The following is a 21410-nucleotide window of genomic DNA, read 5'->3' on the forward strand; positions in this document are numbered from 1 at the left end:
TTGCGAGCACTTCCCACCCTTAGGGTTCAGGCTTGCAGCCTGATTCAGAATCACAGATTGGGTCAGGCTTATAAATACTTCCCTGCAAAAAACCTGCAATTTGATGATCAATAATTCAAAATAAAGAACACTCTTGCTGTGTTTTCTTTATTTCTAAAACATGACAGAAAATACTTAAATTTTTTAAAGTCAATTATATTTGGTGAACTTTTCCCTGGGATGGATAAGATTGTCTCAGAGCTCTTACTGACTTCTCTTTGAGGACTGGATGAGACACAGAAGTCCTGGGAAAGGCACATGTTGTGTCAGCATTTGTGTGGAAGGAGAAAAAGAGCTAGCACATTTTAGTCCCACTGTATTTCATTTAAGTCCCAGAAAAGTTTTGGAACAAGTAACCAATGAACTGCTGTGCAAGCACAGAAAAGTTAACAAGATGAATAGCAATGAATTTCTCAAAACCAAATAACTTCAAACCATTCTAATTTTCTTTTGTGAGAATGGATCAGATCCTGTGGATAAAAGGAAAAGCAGCAGATGTCATATTTTCACTTTTGTTAAGCTTTTGACACTCTCTTATGACATTTTTATAAGTAAGCTAGGGAAACCTAATGGTGAAATTACCATAGACTGGGCACAAAATCAATTAAAAAAAATGCAGGTGGAGAGTTATCAGGGGTTTACTGTAAAAATAAAAGAGTGGATTGAAGGTGTTCTGCAGGAGTTTGTCCTGGATTCAGTACAATTCAATATTTCAACTGCAATTTGGGTGACAAAACAGAGGGAATACTTATGAAATTCTAGATGACATGGCACTAGGAGAGACTGAGAGTACACTGGAGAAGACAATTAGAAACCCTTGTCAAAATGAATTCATAGTCTGAAAGAAATTAATTGCGATTGGATAGGAAGAGCTGCAAGTGCCACACTCAAGCTCATATGACTGGCTCCAAAAGTACAGGGTGGGAGGAAAAAAACCTTTGATAGAAGTTCTGTAGAACAAGATCTGGGATATATGGTACAGCATAAGTCAACACTGCTGTGCTGCTGTGAAAAAGGCAAACGCCATACTAGGATGTATAAACAGAAGTATAACCTACATGACCCATGAAATTTTACTGCTTTATTTAGCATCAGTAAGACCTCAGGTTTAAGACTGTACCTGCTTTTGGATAGTGCAGTTCAGGAAAGTTGTGGACTGACTGAAGAAAATCCAGAGGAGAACAGTGATAGTGACCAGAGGTCCAGAAAATGTGACCTACACAGGAAGATTAAATGATTTTTCCTCTGAGATAAAGAAACAAGGACTGGGGGGTACCTGCAACTGCACAAAGCCATGTAAAAGTGGAGGGAGTGTGTGCGAGAGGTTGTGGGAACTCCATCATTTGGTCTTTTATAGAAATGTTAGACAAACATCAGGACTTGCCTTGGGACAGGAAAAGGAGCAAGGTGACCCTACAAGGTCCCTTCCAGCTCTGTTCACCCATGATTTTTTGAAAGAGAGCATGGCGTATTCAGGAAATTCAGAATCAGAGTTAAATAAAAAATGGAATCAAAGATATGGAGAAAGGAGAATATGCTCTGAGCAAAACTGTGTTAACTGAAGATACTGGGAGAAAGGAAGGGACGGAAAGAGCAGTTTAATGGGTGCTATCATGGCTCTAACTTAGTTGGAGTTCTCCAAGGTCAGACAAGATTTTTCCCTGTGCCAAAGTTTTCTGTAACTCAGGAGACAAAGTGATATTACAGCTTTTTTTTTTTTTTTTTTTTTTTTTTATGAATTACACAGGTCTCATCTCATGCTACCACTGCTGAATTCCTTTTCTCTTAACGCTATTTGAAATGTAAGTATCCTTTTCTCTCCTGGGTGTATCCATTCTTCAAATATATACAGATTCATACTCCTCTTTATGCTAGGTAGATGATACTTGTCTGACTCAAAATTTTAGGGTTATGTGTAGGACGAAGCATGACTAATTTTGCTTTTTCTTAGTGATCTCCTGCAAATAATTGTTAGCACTATTATTTTTTTTTTAACACTCAAGTTTCAGAAATACATCTAAAAACTGTATTGTACAAGTCTTTTATTTGTTTTTTTCTTAGTCTGTATATCTTCATAGATCACATAGGAGCTAGCTTCCGATCACTATCTCACCCTAAACAGCAAGATGAATGTGGAACACCTGACACAACTAACGGGGAAAAGATATGGGAACAGGGCAAGCATATGTACTTTCCCTCAGAATTACTTTGGTACTTAGCTTCAGACCAAAATGAGGTAGTTTTCCCTATCTAGTCATCTTTGTCAAGAGCTCTCTCCTGCTGTTTGCTGGAGCTGCGCCAGCCTTTTGTTTCAGCAGATTTAAGCATGGATTAGACAAACCCACAGGCACTAGGTCTGTAAAGATATACAATAGGAAATGGTCTTGGAAGTTTCTTCAAACATTGTTAATCCAGCAGTTAGCAGTGCTGAAGGAGTGCAAGCAGCGTGGGTGGCAGAAGTGGCCTGTCTGGCATGCTCTTCCTGGACAACATCTGTTCTTGCTGCTGTCACACATTGAATCCTGGGCTGCATGGACCACAGGGGTCCCAACAAGTCTCTTATATCTCACCAACCTTGAAGACTCAAGGGAGACCCTTCTTCCTCTCCCATGTTTCCACAGCACACGTGCTACAGAACGGATAGGGCAGTCACTCAGAATAGCCAAGTTGATCTAAATCTCAGTAGCTATATTAGCTGCAAGTAGTGAACTCATGAAGGTGGGTTTCCTACAGCCCAACAGCAGAACTGTGTGACTATTGAATAACTCCATGTATAAAAATTCAATAACCAAGGGACTATTAAAAGAATATATATATTTATACGTGCAAACATTCAATTTTGGTCCTAAATTGGACCCTACATTGCGTCCTAAAAATTTCTACATCTGTTTATTGCAATTGTCCTGGGTGGCTTGGTTTGGTGATTATGTTCTGAGGCCAGCTACAAGCATGGCAACTCCATGTGAAACAATCGTGCCTCCTGGCAAAGGCTGGGAACTACAGTATTAAGTGGAAGCTTCACAGAAATAGGACTTCAGACATGCCTAATTGTTGGTCATTTTAACTTTTAGAAAACCTTTGGATTGACTCATTTTAGGACCCAGTTGGACCTTCTAGTTCACACAGGTAAAGCAATAGATGTCATTATGTAATGCTGATAAATGAGGGGAACAGTGGTGTGCAAGATACAAATATACAGGTATTAACAATAATAATATCTTTCTAGAAAAAAAACCCTTTAGGTCTGACAGATCTGTTGCTAAAAGCACAGTTTTAGAGATTCACATTCAAATATTGCAGAGTGGAAAACAATGCTGAGCAATGTTAATGATATTTACACTGCAGCAGTGATCATGGGTCTGATCTACACTTCGGTTACGAAGACAGATAAAAGAGTATCTCTCATCCAAAGAGGGTTATAGTTTAAAAAGCCTCCTAAATTCTGTTTTCAAAAGTGAATTAGGTACTTACGAACCTACACTCCATTGAATTTCAACTCAATTTTGAAAGCAAGATAGAGATGGGTTATGATCCTCAAATATATTGCAAACAGTGTGAATAAACTCCTGCAGTCCCTTTAAAGGCAAGTGTTTAGTTGTCTGGAAGTTTTTATTTGCCATCTAATTCCAGACTTACACTTGCAGGAGAATAAAATCAGAGAGAATGTTAGACATCAGATGAGCCTGACTGAGGGCTGTAAATCACCAAAATCAGTGATGGAAAGCAGAAAGTATAAGAAGTCATTACTGTTCATCTACCTGTGCTTTACTGTTTGACAGTTTCATTTCAGCCACTATAAGACAAGTGGTCTTCACAGGGAAAGGGCAATGGGAGAGACTGGAAGAGAGGTATTTCATAGGGAAAGCAAAGCCTGGAGAGAAAGCTAAGCAAAAGCTTGCAAAAACAGTAAACAGAATGGATATGAAAATGCTGGTACCTGAAGGATCAGGATGAGTCTCCACAATGTCAGGACAGGACACGAAAATAGGAAAGGACAGGAAAACAGGAGAAAGGTAAAAACTCTGAGAATGGACATAGAGGCAGTATCAGAAAGGCAGACAGATTTTTTTTTCCGGAGATGAGAACAGGAGGAATGTGGGAAGATGAGATTTTTACCCAGAGCTGATTGTATTGAGATGGAATAAGAATTCCAGAAAACTAAAAAGGAGGAGGAGAGGATTTGGAGAAAGAAGAAGTGTTTATGGGAAAGTCAAGAGGAGAGGAACTCTGGGCTGAAAAATTAGTATTAAAAACACGCAAGTTAAAATGATTGACATATAACCCAGTGAAGCAGTCAATCCTTGTCTGCCTTCAGTGGGATTTAAATATGTCATTATACGTGTTTGTAAGTGAGCCTCCTGTACTTGATCACTGTTGTCTCTTCATTTAATAACTTAACTGCCATGCGTTTTCTAAAATTTGACCAACACCAGATTACTGAAGCCAGAAAATAAATATTTGTCTTACTTACAAACATGTCAGCTTGTCAGACTGTTATTACAGCAGCCAGCATCTTCCTGCTTTTTAGGAGATGGCTTTGCAGTACAGATCTGCGGCAACTCTGGCCATGGCACTAGAATCAATGGCACATACACCTGTAACTTGTACGTGGGTGAAACTAGCAGCCTGAGCAAAGCATTTATCTGCATTTCTCTGTGACTCTATGTTTTTGACTGAATTCATTGAATGCAGTCTATTTGTGCTTTGGACAAAAAGCTGAGGTCAGTTAGAGAAGTTTTAATGGGCTGACCGTCAGTGCTAAATAGCAAAGAAAAAGTAACTTCAAAGCAAAATGCATTTTAAGAGAAAAAAAATGAGGAAGGACAAGAAGGGTTTTTACTAGGATTATGGACTAAGGGAGAGAGAGAAATGTAGCTAGAGTAAACAATACTTTGTTTCTAGTGTTTTTCAGTAGGTAAATAAAAGTCTGGGAAATAGAAGCTTTTAGAAGCTGCATCCTTCATTAGTGGGAAATCATTGCTATGCAGGCTGAGCAGTTTAGAGCAGTATTAAATGACGCAGGTCACCATCTGAGTGATTGGCTTAACTCCAGGTGATTAGGTGAGAAATACACAACCTTACATACTGTAACTAAATAAGCTTTACAATATAATTCTGAGGGAATAAGAAAAAACCCTCTTATTTATTTTATGTGTGTATGAACTGAGGAAACAAGGTAAAGTTGTATTACCTGTGATTGCACAATGATTCAGGAAAGAGTTCTGAAAAGAAATGAACAATGGCAACTGCTCTATGGTCCTCTTCCAGTCACTAGGCATCTCTGCCTCTCATGAGTACTGTGTACCTCCAAACAAATCCAAGTTTTACATATTATAATGGGACTTTAAAAGAAATTTACAGGAGTTAAGCATAAGCAAAGATATTAAAAACACTGGCAGCTTTGAAATTCCAGCTCTCACTCCTAAATACAGCAGTGTGTCATTCTTTTAAAATGACGAAGTCAAGTGTGTCATCTTCTGATGCAACTGATAACAGGAAAGGTAATAACTTGTACTGCAAGGGATATATTTAGTGATTCAGAGAGTCTCTCCCAGATCAAGTTAGTGCCTTATTGATAGGTGAAATGCAGACCAGAATAGCTGAATAAATGCTGTTTACAGTGGCTTACATTGATGTATGCAGAAGCTCAAGATACTAGCTTTTCTGTAGATGAAAGGTGGGTCTGTATACATTTATATATATATATATGTATGTATATTTCTATTTGGCTCTGTAAAAATATCATTGCGCTGCTTTTCATTCTAGTTTTTGGATAGCAGTAACAGCAAAATCTTAAATAAAACAGAACTTTTGTTGGCTGGACTGCTAGTCCAGCAACATCGTTCCTGGAAGCATGATTTGCCTGAAGAAGGGCAGAGAAAGAAAAGCAGCTCCTGTAGGAGCAATAAAAGAGAGATGAGCAAAGGCTGGATTCTCCTGCAATCCAGAAAAGGCTCCTAGGTAGCCTTCTTTTTAAGGAATTAATCATTGGCAAGCTGGTACACATGCTGTGTGAGGCAAAAGAGCTGGTGAGAGAACCTGCTGTCATAAATGGGTTACTGGTAGAAAGATATAGTGGAAAAATTATGTGGAGCAAGAGGAAGCAAAAACTATGAACCCTCTGAAGAAGCACACAAAGACTTCACTGTAGTAAGGAGCAGCAAGCCTACCTGCACAAGTTCAACATTTGCATGCTTCTCATTTTCTGTGTGTGCAGCTGTCTTTTATGAAACATTTATGACTCATTCTTGTGGGCTCCAGCGTCTACACTGATTGTTCTAAAATCTTGGTTATGAGAGAGAGTTTTCCAGGCTCTGTATTCTAACTTTACACCCCTACCTGCAGTAAATGTTGTTAAATTTGGCCTCCTTCTAAGAAGCAGAAACTACAGACAGGTAGCTAACAAGTTTTGCAGTGGGTTACAGGTCAGCCTTGGTATCGTATTACCCATGTTTCATGTTGCCATCTAGCATAACTTTCTCTTCCGTTTTCTCCTTACATGTAAAATATTTAAGGGACTTTTTCTCTTCAAGCAGGTTGAACACTGTAATATCATTTCTGTTCATGGACCAGTGAGCACTCCAACTTGTCAGTATTCAAATTACTTCAAACTGTTTAGTACCTGTCTAATTAAAACAGAACTCACTTGCTGATCTCTTCATGCTAAAGCAAATTAAATCCTAAAAGGAAAAGTGATATATCACTTAGATCAAAAGAAAATGAATAACTATAACATAACCACCTCCTTTCTACCTTTTTTCCCGCCTTTTTTTCTGTAAGTGAGGGAGGACAATGGCAGGCAACTCCTGTTTTCAGTTGAAAACATACATACCATTCCAATTTTCTTACAATTTCTTGTACTAGCAAAATCCCTGCAGTTCCAGAGATGGAAATTTCTGTAGCTGAAGGGAAGCATAGTTCCAGGGATGGAGCATGAGCAGAGGAAAGGAGGTGAGAAATAGAGGAAGATAGTATACTGGGGAAAGGGAACATACCCCTAGAATATTTTGAGCTGAATACAGAGCTTTTGTAATTGCTTTGTTGACTAAAGGTGGGCTGATGCTCCATGGAAGTCCCCAATCCTTTTGTTTGATTCTATTAAGTTGTTCAAGTATTCCAGGGGAAGAGGCTGTCCTAGTCTGTCTGATACTCTTGGGTTATTGATAAAAATAGAATAGAGAATATCTCCTTGTTTTCAGTCTATTTGCATAGTTCTTCCTAGAGCAGAATGGTCTGTTCTTCTTCCATCAACAAAGACACCACTTGTCTTGGGGTACTGACTGGTTCTATGAGGCCTTCAATTCTTTTCCCTTCTTTTTACTTTTTTTTTTTTCCCTTTCCCTGACCCTTCCTCTCACTGAGTTGTAGCACACTTGCCTCTGGCTAGGAATATTAATGAGCATTCCTTTTCAAGAGCTTATGCAGATTCCACTCTGTGAATCAGCTGGCAAGAGGTGCTGTCCAAGTAACTTACCCAGAGTAGTGCCCAGGGGCAGAGTGTGTGAGTGCATGGCAAGCCTCATTCCCTGGCCTGAGAATAAAAGGTCAAAGAGTCGACTTTCAATGTGGGGTGCCTTGTATGGCAAGGATGCCTCAGACAAAGCCTTTCATACAACAAAGGTTATTTAAATAACTATGAATGAGGAACCGCTCCTAAAAATGTAAATTTGCATCAAGAAAGGAACTGAGTGGCTCAGGTGGTCCATTATTAACTGCATGAGTCTTTTTCTTTTGCTAGTTCCAGTCTGCCTCAACTCAGAAAAGATATAAAATATTAAAACTGTCTGAGTGAGATTCACTAGCAGGCGTGAAATTAATTTAGTTGGTTAAATGGGAGTGCATTTTCTGGTGGAAGACTCTTGACCACATTGTGCACTTCCATTGTAGATGGACAAACTCAAGGAAAATTAGAAACCCTGAATCACACTAAATCACATAAATGGAGCACTCCAGTCTCCTGGAGAAGATGGGCCATTTGCGATGAGGAGTGTTATGAGTGATGATATAGAGAAATGCATGCTGCTTCCTATCTGAACACAAATTGCTCCCTGTTCTCTAATGCATAAAGCCATGCTTATTGTCCTCTGGATCTTCCTGTAATCTTGGCCTTGATGGTGGTGATTCACAGCATTTGTCTTTATGTTAGAGACCTTCTCTCAGGTAGTGGTTTCTGCCCAGCACTCTTAGATGTGACATTGTGCTGGCATTGTTCAGCTCCTGGTTGACACAAAATCTGAAGGAATAGATACATAATAGCACGCTGAGAAATCTTTTTAAAAATTGGGCCAAATCTGATTCAAAGTTATTGGACAGCTTAAATTGTCCCTGGCAATCCTTTGCACTGGGGCTTTTATCATTATAAGGAGAGGTTAGCATAACTTGACTGCAAAAAATGAGTAATATTTTGCCTGTCGGAGTCCAAAAACAACCATGTGCTAAGTTGAACTGTCGTGATTTACTTTATCTAAAAAAATAGAGAAAAAGTCATTGTTAAAAATAGCATTCTTGATGGATTTACATGGTTCTATCTTGATGATGGACATAATTATGACAAAAAGAGTCACCCTCTTTGCAACACTTCAGTATTTTTTAATTGTTTGTCCCACTGAAAATGGAAAAAAAATATAAAAAGACCTTTTAATCAGCTAAGTCTTCAGGACCCCCCCCCCCCAACAGAACTGTAACTGCTGGAGTTTGTTTCTTTTGTTTACATACTCCCATCTGCCAATATGGGTGAACTCCTGTACAAACTCTTTATTCTTTTCCTAGGCCTTGGATGTAAGTCTTAGCCAAATTCTGCAAGGTTTTCAGAAAACTGATAGATACATTCCTCTGCACTGTTTGGGGGAGAGAAATGATGATCTAAAGACTGGATGGAGTGCCTGACAAGCTGTGGAAAACTTTTAGTTCCCTGTTCTACCATAAGTTTCTGCAAAAGTTTAGGCAAGACTCCTAGTCTCTTTGATGAGGCATTTCCTGCAAAATTAAGTTAATGTCATGAAGAGGCATATTCTGAGAGAATATGTACACTTCTCACCAGAAATTAGTTGATGTTAACAAGACTCAGGCTTACATTTCAGGACATTTCTACTAATATATTACATCAAGTGCTGTCTTGAAACCAGCAAAAATCAAACTTCTTTCACTCAATGAGTTAATTTCCCAACTCACAAACATGAGTAACTGCTTAAAAAAATGGTATTATTTGGAAGGGAGAAAAGAGAAATCCATAAAACTTTTGTAGCCCAATGGTGGAAGCTCTTGCTGTCTGTTTGGATGACCACTCCCTAGGCACATCCATACAAAATTACTTGCTTTGCTTTTACAGTTAGCAGATTTACTTCAGTTCATGGCATAAGGCCTCTTTTAACAGAACTGCCTCTCTGGTGCTTTCCAGTATTTCTCCATCACCTTCTCTGCCTGACTGCAGCAAAGGCTTTGGAATTAGATGCTAAGGACATACAGACATCCAACTTTACTAGGATGAGTAGCTGAATAGGTGACTTTTTATTTCTTTTCCTTGTAGATTGATCTTTGGCAAATTGCATAGTTTCTCTTCTGTTTATGCATTTTTGAAACAGTGCTTCACAGTGAATTGCTAGGATTTTCAAGACATTCTGCCATTCCCATAACCTAGAAATAAAAACTATTATTACTTTCAATATTTTAATAACATTTACCAATTATCCTGATGCTGATTTTGAAATATTAAGTATTTAAAAATATTCAGTAGCAATCTCATGTGTGAAAGATAATTTTTTTTAAAATGCCTTTAGTGTTGGTCTCATGTTTTACTCTTCTGACATTCGCAGGAGCAGACCTGGACTAAAATAAGGAACTGATTACACTAAGGAAAAGGAGTTCTTGCATAGCTACAGTACAAGGTTCAGAAAAAATGTGAGCAAAATTACTAAAAAACATGTTAGGAGTTCAGCATAGCATATAAACTTCAGATGTCTGCTGAAGAGGTGGAGAGTAAACATACCCAGTAGTTAGACTATGGGAGAAATGTCCTCTAACTAGCCATTTCCGGAGTTAATTCTGTTCTTGTTGTACTTGAAAACCTTAAGCTTCTTTCTCTATCTTCAGGACATAGTTCTCTAAGGAAAATGATATCTTTACTCCTAACCCAGATTCTTCAGTCTATGATTCAGTTACTGTTTGTGGAGTACCAGAAGCATCTCAACCAAAAGGCACTTTTGTAGGTGTTGCAGATTTTAGCTGTCAGCACAACATACCAGAGTGGAATTACTCTGAAAGTATTTATCAGCATGACATAAATTTGCTGTAACTGATCATGACACTCAGGTCTCTGAAGTTATTGTTATTTTCTTCTATTTTCCTGGAAAGCAGTAACAGGAAAAATGGTCACTGTGATGTCTGGTAACGTTTAGGGTTTGTATTTTATTTTGATTCACACTCTAATGCCAATTAATGTCAGTTGAATCATAGAAGTTATAGATGGAAAACATCTATTAGATAATGGCAGGGCATGACTGTTCCCCCAATGAACTCTCAAGTGCTTTGTCTCATCTAGTTTTAAATTACTCAAGCAATTGAGGTGTCTCTGGGGAGGCTATTCCACAGCCTAGCATACCTTGCTATTAACAAATATTTCCTCCTATTCAGACTAAACTTTTCCTTTGCTTATTTTTATCATATTGCTGCTAGTTCACCCCTTGCTGTTGCAAAATTATTCCCATTCCTCTTATATATTTACTCTTTCCAGGCTCTAGTCCATAAATAAACATTCCCATCCTTGTTTATTATATTCCCATATTCCCACCTACATTTCTTTCCTTTCATGTCATCTCATCTCATAATACAGACTTTTCTCTTCTGGGACCTCTTTCTGATGTTAGGCACCCCAAACTGAAATGATTGTTCATCAGTGCCTGACATAGGCAAATTATCACTGTCTGTGATGAGACGCCATTTTGACTGAGGCTGGCACTTGTCTTACCATCATTGCTGAATGTAGGCTTTGTTCCAGTCACCACTGGTCAAATGCTTAAAGACCTTGATGCACTGTTATTAGAAATAAGTGAGGAAAAATAGGTGTTTCAGAGTTTTATGAAGAAAGGAGAATTGGTGACTCAATGGTACAGTTGAGGTGAGGAACATGATAGACATCTTCACAGCTTCCTCCACTGAAAAAAACACATGCCGTTTAAAATATGAATAATATGTGGAAGATTTCAAATGTTCTTATGAAAGATTTCACTAATCATTACTCATTTTTGAAAAATAATTGTATAGAGATCTCTGCCAGTGTTTTCAAAGAGACTACAAATGTTAGGTGGCTGATTATTTGCATGTTGAACTTGAATCAGTTGTCTTGGTCTGGAGATCAAGAAGTGTTTCAAAGCTCATTTGCCTGACACCATCTAAGATGAAGAGCAATTAACCCCAAATTGTTTGTGTTGTGCAACAGAGATAATAAATCCACTTCCAAGACTAAATGGCAGCCTCTGTTTGCAACACAGTGTGGCCATGCTAGCATGGCAGAGTAGCTGCAGTATGCACGGACCTCTGTGCTGGCCAGTCTCTTTCTTCAGAGCCCTGTGCTATGGAGGAGACAGCCTTTTCACTACTGAAGGATTTACTGAGCTCTCCTGCTTCACCTCATCCCCAGCTAGTAATGTGCACCTTGAATTCTTTGCTATTAATTGTTTAAAATGCAACCAGCCTCCAGATTTGGGGCTAGAATCCTGAAACAGCCATTTCTGTGATTAAAAGAGACTGTGGTCAGTCCCTGAGGGGAGAGTTAAAGCTGAACGGCAGGATAGGGCTAATTTTTATAAATCTTCTCTTTTACGTTTTTGTTAATGAATGATAAATGTTTGAGAGTCATATTTCTTAGTTCCTTAGATCCCAGAAAAGATTGGTACTTAACTGAGTTAAAAAAAAAATCATAAGATCCAGGATAAAAAAGGAGTAATAGAACAGCTTTTCCAGCTGTTTCTCATGGTAGGAAGGAGGATTGTTCTGTCTTACTTTATTTGTCTATCTGTCTTAGTCTGTCTATCCTTCTGTCTTTCTGAGTAAGATTCTTCTGATATTGTATAACACATTTAATATTGTCCTTAAAATATTAAGACTGGGTACATGTGTTATATGCTAGTTTTTCTGCATTTTAAGTGTTCAGAACCTACATATGTTAAGAAAAATTGAATACTGTAGCATTTTTTCTTTTTTTCTGACTTCTAATAAAAATTAGAACACTTCTAAGGAAGATCCTAAATGCCATCGTGGGCCATAAGGCCAGAGTGGTGTTGTAAAGTGTGAAACTTGCATTGGTGGCGATGTCATGGGGGCTTCCAAGTCCTGCTGCAAACCCTCACCCTGGGCTGAGAGAGTGGCAGTAGGATGAAATGGTGTAGTTTTCAGTGTATCAAATTGTGTTTTACTTGTGCATGAAATGAAGAGCATGTTTGCTTTTTGTCCTCTAACTAGGCCTTGGAAATCACAGAATGGTAAGGGTTGGAAGGGACCTCTAATATAATCTATTCCAACTACCCTGTTAAAGCAGGTCCACCTAGGTCAGGTCATGCAGGAACTTGTCCAGGCAGGTTTTGAAGACCTCCAGAGAGGGAGATTCCACAACTTCCCTGGGCAGCCTGTGCCAGGGCTTCCTCACCCTCACAGTGAAATAGTTTTTCCTTAAGTGGAACTTTTTGTGTTCCAGCTTCTCTCCTTGTCTGCAGAAGTGTGTGTTTCTAGTGAGAGTTGACTACTAAGGTTGAATGTATAGTTTACTTAGTGAAAGGAGAGCAAATGATTCTTCATTATTTAAATCTCTATCTAAATGCAGGTGCCTTCCCACAGATCTCGACAAACTGTTAATGCATATATAGTGCTTTACTCATTGCTATGGTTAATTTAGGAGAAGTGTTTCATGACTTTCAACAACAGTAAATTCAGATAAATGCAAAATTAATCAAGACCTGGGGGAGGTTGAAATAAAGTGACTGAGCTCTGGATAACTATCTCCACTTCTAGTTAATGTCCCAAGCCTGAAGCCATCTCTGGCCCCTATAGATTATCACTAGTTGCTAAGTTTCAAAATTTAAAGGTCTTAAATTATGTTTGTTGTTCTGATTGTTGATCCAGGCAGGTATGACTGTGTTCAGTGTTGTTAACTTCAGTAACGTAGTGTAAATGGAGAGAGAGTCCATTTCATTGCCTGCTCTTGATTTGCGCTTCACGTATTCCATGTGTTGCGTGGAGGCTAGATCTAAATTCTGCATCAAGGCCTTCTTGTTCCTGTGGCACCCTGGGGAATCTTGTGATAAAATGGGAATTTTGAAGCAGCTACAAATAAATTTAGGTTTAGTTCCTTTTTACTGAATTAAATATGTACATGAATAATACAATTGATACAGTAATCCTTGTAGTTTACATTATGAAATGCATTTTTTTAATATGTTTCCTACATTTTCAACATGCGCCAAAATTTTGTTATCATAATGTGTGTCCGCACTGTAAGACTTTTCAGCAGAAAATATCAAAGCTCTGTGCAGTATATACTTCAGATTAATTACATTCAGTTTGTGAGATAATTTGAATTTTGGACACATGTTCTCTCACCCTCTTTCCTTCGCTTTAGGCCAAAAGCCACTTGTCTGGGCCTCTGTGAAATGATAAAACCCAAATATTACAGCTTCAGTGTTCAATACTGCATCTTGAGTCAACAGTTTCCTAATTGTTCTGAAGTGAACATAGTTAATGCTGACATTTAAATAGCCATAGTTCACTTCTAGACCTAATGTTGTCTGTGTTTTGCAATTCTTTCAGAGATTGTTGGCGCAGTGCTATGTTCTACCATACGGACCTCAAATCAGGGTAGACCTTGATCCCAGGAGTGACCTGTGTGTAAACTCACTTCTTGCAAAAAGTTTGTGTGGAAAGGAGACGTGACGAGAAACACAGTGATGTGTCCAAAGCTGTGCAGCAGAGTTGACTGTGCAGAGCAAGTGACTTCAGAAGCTTTCCACATGCAGTAGAGCAACACATGTTCTGTTGGATTGTTTCTCCCCACTCACCCCCTTTTTAGAAATAGGTGATGTCTTTCACAATTACTTTGTTACAGATAATTCTAGAACATATTTTGCAACACAAGTTTCAAAATATGTAGGAATGGGCTCAAAAGTTATTAAAGTATATCTGCTTATTTCCTAGTGGAACAGATACTTAATATCTATTGAGCCTAGTGGGTGGCCATATAATTAATGAAATCTTTCCAGGACTTATAATGGAGTCTATCATTTTCTTTCTGGTTAGTAAGTAAGTGATTGGGCTTTCAAAACATTCAGCTGGAGACCTCTGGAACTGAAAGCACAATTTTGAATCCTTCTTTAATGTAATCATTTCACTGAAGCGCAAAAGCAGAATATGTGAGTCCCAGCAATATCACTGGTGTTTTGCCTTCATTTTTATAGCACTAGATCAATGTCATTCAGGTCATAGTTCTTATACCAGGGCAAATTACCTATTTGGGTTTCATTGTTCTATGTTGTCCAGTATCTTAGAAGCTAGAGAGGTCTTCATGTAAAGAGATCAGCATCTGTTTTTACAATGCAATTTTAAATTTATCTTTAATCATTAGATTCAGATTCAGAGGAGTATTAACCTTGGTATGCTCAAACAGAAAGCAGAAAGAGAATGTTGTTTGGTGTCTGTATCATGGGTGTCTGTATCAGGGTACATGTATCAGATACCTGGATACGTTGGGTCATGTTGCCATGAGTCACCAGCTCTGTACTTAGAGTTTGTTATTTTAAGCAGCAGCACCAATCTTTATTACTGGGAGTGGGGTAAATTCATCCTTCATCTTAGTGGGTGGAACTTCCTATGATTTCAGTGGGAGTGCCCCTTGCCTACACATGGGTGCATTTTCTCCTTGGGGAGGAAGTTCTAGCAGAGAGTTTCAAAAATGGGTTTTTAACAGAGCCTTATATAACATTTTCACACTTGTTTCCTAACATAAAGATTATACTAGGCAGTGGTACTGGCAAGACTTGCTTACACAGATGATACTGGAAGTTTAGATAAACAGTAACACCTAGGATGCCAGATGTTGTGATTCATCTCTAGTGCTTGCCAAAGTGTAATTCATATTACGTTAGGGGCTACTGTTTATTTATTTTTCAGCTCACTAGAAGTCTAATTGACTAATCCTCCTCCTCTTTTTCCCATCTCCCCTCACTCTTTCATCCTTTCTCTTTTCTTCCACCTGTATTAATACTCATTTTGGCCTGAAGCACAGAGAAATCCTATTGGTCATCCAGGGATCAGGTACCCTAGGTCAGAGTATCCTAGTTTTACTTAATGGTTAGTGATGGTATTCAAATAATTTCCCATTTTCCTTTTGAGAAATGGATGAGAGGAAAAGCTGCAAACCTTTGCCAAGAAGCACTCTGTGGTGGATACTAAAATAAGTCAGGTAGCAGATGTCCAATCCAAACTTTGGTGGGTAATTAGCTGATTCAATATCCAAAAGAAGCAGGTAATTGTTGTGATTTGTGAATCCTCTGCCAGGGCACATACTCTACAGCTTGCAGATATTTCTCTAATGAGAGAAGATATCGTGAGCTCTGAGCAGTAAAACACTGTTTTCTTAGTATTTAAACAGAATGGCTGTTTTTTTTTTCTTTAGGGATGTTCTTGGCATAGACTGCTCTTGTTCTTTTCTTTGTTATTTCTTGGAAGTCTTCTGAAAACTATTGATGCAGTATGCAAATTCAATGCAGGAAATGTGACATTATATAAGTGTAATTGGCCTTTTATTCAAAGGCGTTTTTATTCCTCTCTGCATATTTTAGTCTTTTCTTTAAAAAAAGAAAATGAAAACAATGAGAGACAAAAGAATAAAGTTTGAACACAATCATATGTTTTTGTGAGAAAGAGTTAGAGGAAGATGCTGTAAAGATCAGACCATAAAATGAAATTGGGGAATTAGAGAAATGCTAATGAAAGCAAAAATATGGATATCACTGGAAATGCAAGTAAGGGGACTGTTTCAGGAAGAAAAAAATTGTGCTTGGCTGTTGCCATTCTGGGAGATCTAGACATGGAAAGAAGAGAATGGAAAATAAGAGTGAAACTTTAAAGCCATTTCTCCTCCCTTCTTCTTTTCAGTGTCATTTCATAAGAAGAGGGGAGAGAGGGGAAGTGGGCCAAAAATCCTAGCAACCAAAATACTACAGATGCAAACACCTCAGAAATGCGCAACTGCTAGGAAAAGTTTAAGACGGTAAGTTCACTACTTCCATTCCTGTTATAAATAGAGCAATGTACACTCACAACAGCATTGAGAACCTTATTTCCTCCACTTCCTAAAGCAGAAAGTTATTGTTTTCATTTTTGCAGTATTTTGATACACAAGATGCCTATACAATGTTGGGTAATTAAAAAAAAAAACAAGACAAAACAAATCAATGACAAAGTTAACAGGAAGATATTGCTTACATGTAGTCAGTATGAAGGCCAAACTGGAGCAGAGCATGAGAGAGGGAAACAACATTTTGCACCAATCATTAGTATTTGAGTTCTTTACCATGCTATCTCAAAAATTACTTTTCCTTTGTAAACTTGATGTACTTTCTTCCACTTCCCTCCCCTCCCCCCTTTTTTTTTTTGTTTTTTTGAACCTCTCCTTATTGTTTTCTTTGAATACAGAAGTCTGGACAGAAGTTGTAATAGCTCCCCTGAAGACACTGGACTTTCTCAAGTATAAGAAATCAATTTTCCTCTGCTCTTTATGGTCCTTGTTCAATTTGCCCCAGTTTTTTGCTGTCCATCCTGTCTATGATGTTCCCTACTGAACTACCTATTCCTTCTTGTTTTTAGTTATTTCTACCCTCCACTTTTATCTTTTTTTAATTTCTCTCAGCACTTTCTATTTAGTATCTCTTCTCATTATTGCCAACATGACTGGCAGGCACCTGTTGATTCCTTCCATTGGCCAACAGGAGGAATATTTTATGGCAGAAACAAAAATTGGCCAAACAAGACCACAAATGAAATCATAACCATCATGAGTACCAGTGACAATTATTCAAAGTGGTGGACTTGGAAGGAAAAAGTTGAACGACAGCTCACCACTTCATTGCAACTTGACACATATGGCTCCTAAAATATCTTTACCAGGGACAGTATTTTTAGTAACAAAGCAATAAAATATTGTTGTCTGTAACTGTGTAGAAGAAGCTGAGCTGTACATATAGTGCAAATGGCCACAGTAATTGCTGCTCACTTTCAACAGGGCTCCAACTGTACTCCTATAAATAAAGTGATGATATCAGATTTACATGCAAATCATTCCAGTTCAGCAGGAATGTTGATTTACTGAGGCTAATAAGAGTTCAGTAGAATGTACCAAAGAATAGTGGAAGAAGTTTCTCCTAGAATGACAAAATTGAAAACTGCTCTAAGGCTTTTAAGGTCATATAAGCAATGTTTGTCATATTGCTAAACCCCTCACATAATCTTCCCATCTGAATCCTAAAATTCCTTTTAGAATCCAACCCCTATTTCACTCATAACAATGCTTTTATATTCTCTAATTGCATAAAAGTACAAAAAAACCACAGCACTTCAGTCACTAAGCAAATTAATCCACATTTTTAATCCAAGCCACTTATCTAATGCCAGGTAAAAAAGAACTAAGTTATTAAAAATAGGGCCTAGTATTAGATTATGTCTGAAAGGATGAATGATCCAAAGAAATAGAACAGTCTTAGCTGAAATTGTCTACTGCCCTCAGGTCTACTGCAAACAAAAATTTACCAAAAGCTAATTTTAAGAAAGTTACACCTGAGAAGAAAGTTATGGTATTGTTTAGAAGCTGTCTATTCTCCTTGCTTTCATGCCCCCTGTTAAGAAAGACCTATATGTCATTTGGGGCAGGTTAGAAAATTACTGCATTCTGCCTAAACCACCAGTGAAGTGATAATATTACAAAAAAGACAATGGACAACATTGAAGTCTATCATAATTAAGAGAAGGATGCAATTTCAGATGATGAAATTCAGATGTGGATTCAGACTCAGTCATGCTTTTGTCTTGTGACGTGCTCATTGATAAAACCATCAGCTTCTAACTTTTTTCTGTTCTGAGTGGCTGGGAAACAGAAGTTGTAAATAAACTGCAGCACAATCGACATCTTGAAGGCACATTTCCTGCCAAATTGATGTGTTTTCTGGAAATTGTGTAATACTTATGGCTTTTAATTCAACCTTGGATTCATAAAAAACAAAATTGAGAAATCAAATGCAAAATTTGGTGTTCCTTTCTGATCTTCAGAATACAGAAAACAAGGAAAAAAGTTCTATGTAAATTCAGGGTCTGCAGAATTATAGCTTTACAAAGAAGGGAAGAAAAAGAGTTTTCCAGGATTTTTAATGTTATTTTTCCTCAAAAGAGTATATTTCCATCACTGACCTTTTATGTGGAAAATAGTTTTCAAAATGTGATCCATTAAACCACCCTAAGGATATCAGCAGGATGAAGTTGCTCAAGGACAAGCAATAGAAAACATGACAGTTTTGTATATGGAGGACTTGAGAAGAAAAAAGAGGTGAAAGAATGTTGTGGATTGGCAAACCGTACTGACAAACTTTGTCAGCACGCTCTAAGGCTACATTGGGAAACCAGAGCATCCTGCTACTCTGACTCACCTGTGGAGAAAGAAGTGTGTTTTTCAAACAGCTTTCCTGGCTCACTGAGTATCACTCCCTCCAAAATATGTACCAAAAGGCAAGGCAAAACTCAGTTAATGAAATTTTCTCATTTGAAAGTATGGATCAAAAAGTCACAAACCTTATTAAATTGTGTGCACCTGTAATCAAGTCCTAGTGTGGTTTCTAAAGCAGTAGCAATCTTCCTCATGTAGATCAAATATTTGAAGCTGTAATGTAGCTGATAGATATTTCTATGTATACAGTTGTTATGTGCATGATGAGCATGATTACTGCTTGGATATACTGTTTACATTTTACAGTGTAATGTGTAGGATTTACAAAGCCCAGGCCATCTCATGCTTAGCCAAAGTCCAAATAAACTTTGGTTTCTCTGTTTCTGAAGAAGGAATTTTTGACAATAGAAGAAACAATTGCTTAGAAACAGTATATACTTTCTAAAAGACATGCTAACCTACAAAAGAATGTATTTTTTAAAGTTTACACTGTTTTTGCAATGCTTTTGATTTTTTATGCAAGCTGTCATCTAATGGAAATAATGACCTCAGGGACATTTGTTTATCTGGGTTTTAGCCCACTTAAAATACATACAGCCTTTAGCTTTTCCTTAGGCCAAAACCACATCAAATGGGCCAAAGATGGAATAAACACACACATACACTCCTGAGGTCATTATCACTTCATTGTAGTTTTGCAGAAGAAAAGGAAAACAAACTCTATCTCTTTGCATTACTTTGGAGATTCAGCATGCCCAAGTGATGGTGTATATACCACTTTATAAATGTTTTCTTTTTAGGGATGTGCTTTGTTTGTCTTTTTGCCTCTGCCATAGATTAATTGTAAACTAATTTCTGTTAATACTTTAAGTTAGCCTTCAAAACATTGAGAAGCTGTAGCTGCCAGAGTTCAGTATTAGTAACTGGCATCCTCTACAAGCAGTGATTCACAGATGGAAACATTTTAAGATGGACAGGAGTTAACACTGAGAATCTACTCATTTAATGGACTGAATCATGGCATATTAGATTAGTAGATCATAGATGAGGGTGGTTTATTTGTGAAACAGTACATGAACTCTGCATCCAAATGCTACTGGAGGTTACTGACCAGTACAATATATACAGCCCAATGCTATTCTTACTACTCTTCAAAAACTGGTAGTGGCAAAGAAACTCTGCCAACTTACTGTGTGCAAAAGCTTTCTGTTTTTTTGTTAAGCCCTATTTTTAATGTGAAGATCTTATAGCTTAATTATGGCTTGATGTACTGGTTGTGGACTATAAGTGATAAGAAAATTTTACGTGTCTTTTCCAAAGCTTTAGTTTGCTTCTTACATGACAATTTAAAAATTGTATTTGATATAGTGGGGATTTCATCCTAAACCCAAATGGTACTTGGACTCAATTCTGTAAAAGAGAAGTTTGTAGAAAGTTTCAGACCTTGTCTTTGCAAAGCCATTGATCACAAGATGAACTACCATAGTGTTCAGTGGAAATGAATTTCACAATTGCTAGGCTTAAGCACACACTTTAGGTTAATCATATGTTTAAATGATTTTCTGTTTGGAGGACTGGGCAGAGAAGATAATCCTGGCAGCCCTGCTTTGAGTGGAAAGGATGTGTTGTCTGCACATGTATGTTAATTGGAAGTGTTAGCACTCATGGTTGAGGAAAACCGAGAATCTACAAAACTCTGTATGGAAGAGGATAGTAAATTGCTAATTCATACGCAGGTCTACTGAGGGACCAAAACAAAAACCGCTGCAAGAGCATGGGGAGGTCTCTTCAGGAAGAGTCTAGGAGCACAGAGTGCTCTGAACTAGAGTCACTACAAGGCTGCATCTACAGTAATCCCAGTGACTTTGATGAAACACACACACTATTAGCAAATATGCAAATTATTTCTCTTGCTGGTAATTGCTTAACAAAAGAGAAGGCTGCATTCAAAGGGGACACCCGAAACAGCTGTCTATCCTCATCCATGCATGCAGAAATAGCTGTTGTTCTTTCTCATCACCCTCATGAAGCAATGGCAAAGTTCAGTTAGTTTGGGCTTGAATCTCTCTTTCTGGATGTTTTAGACTAGCAAGCTGTTTCCTGCATTGCCTTAGCCTCAGATCTATTTCCTACCAGCTCCTCCACTGACAAAATTGTGACCTACCTTAATGTGAAAATTTCATCATAGAGATGCAGGTATCAGGCAATGTATGGAGTAGAGTGTGTGAAGGCTGTGTGCAGTACAATACTTACCTGGAGAGTAAAAGACTCACCTCCAAGCAGACTTTTCCCTTCCAAAAAACTGGCAACATATACTTCTGTAATGAGTTTATATTACAAGTTTTGATTCCATTAACAAAACTTGCAACATAAACCCGATACAATTTTTTAGTTAAAAAATGGAACTGTAATGTTGATGTTACAATTTTACTCATAGAGGAGCATCCTATTTGTTTGGAAAGCAAGTAACATGTGACAAATTACACCACTTGTGTTTGAAAAGCACCATGCCCTTGCACAAAGCTGAGCAAACCATGTGGTCAGCCAACACCCTTTTCTGTTCTCAACTGTCCCCAAAGGGATGCCAAACATGGAGGGGGAAGCAGTAAGCATACCTATGAGTGAAAACCTCCTTCTCTTTCTTCCCCTAAAAGTCATAGAATTGGAGAATCAT

The sequence above is a fragment of the Colius striatus genome, chromosome 1 (genome assembly GCF_028858725.1).
Source record: "Colius striatus isolate bColStr4 chromosome 1, bColStr4.1.hap1, whole genome shotgun sequence".
Lineage (NCBI taxonomy): Eukaryota > Metazoa > Chordata > Aves > Coliiformes > Coliidae > Colius > Colius striatus.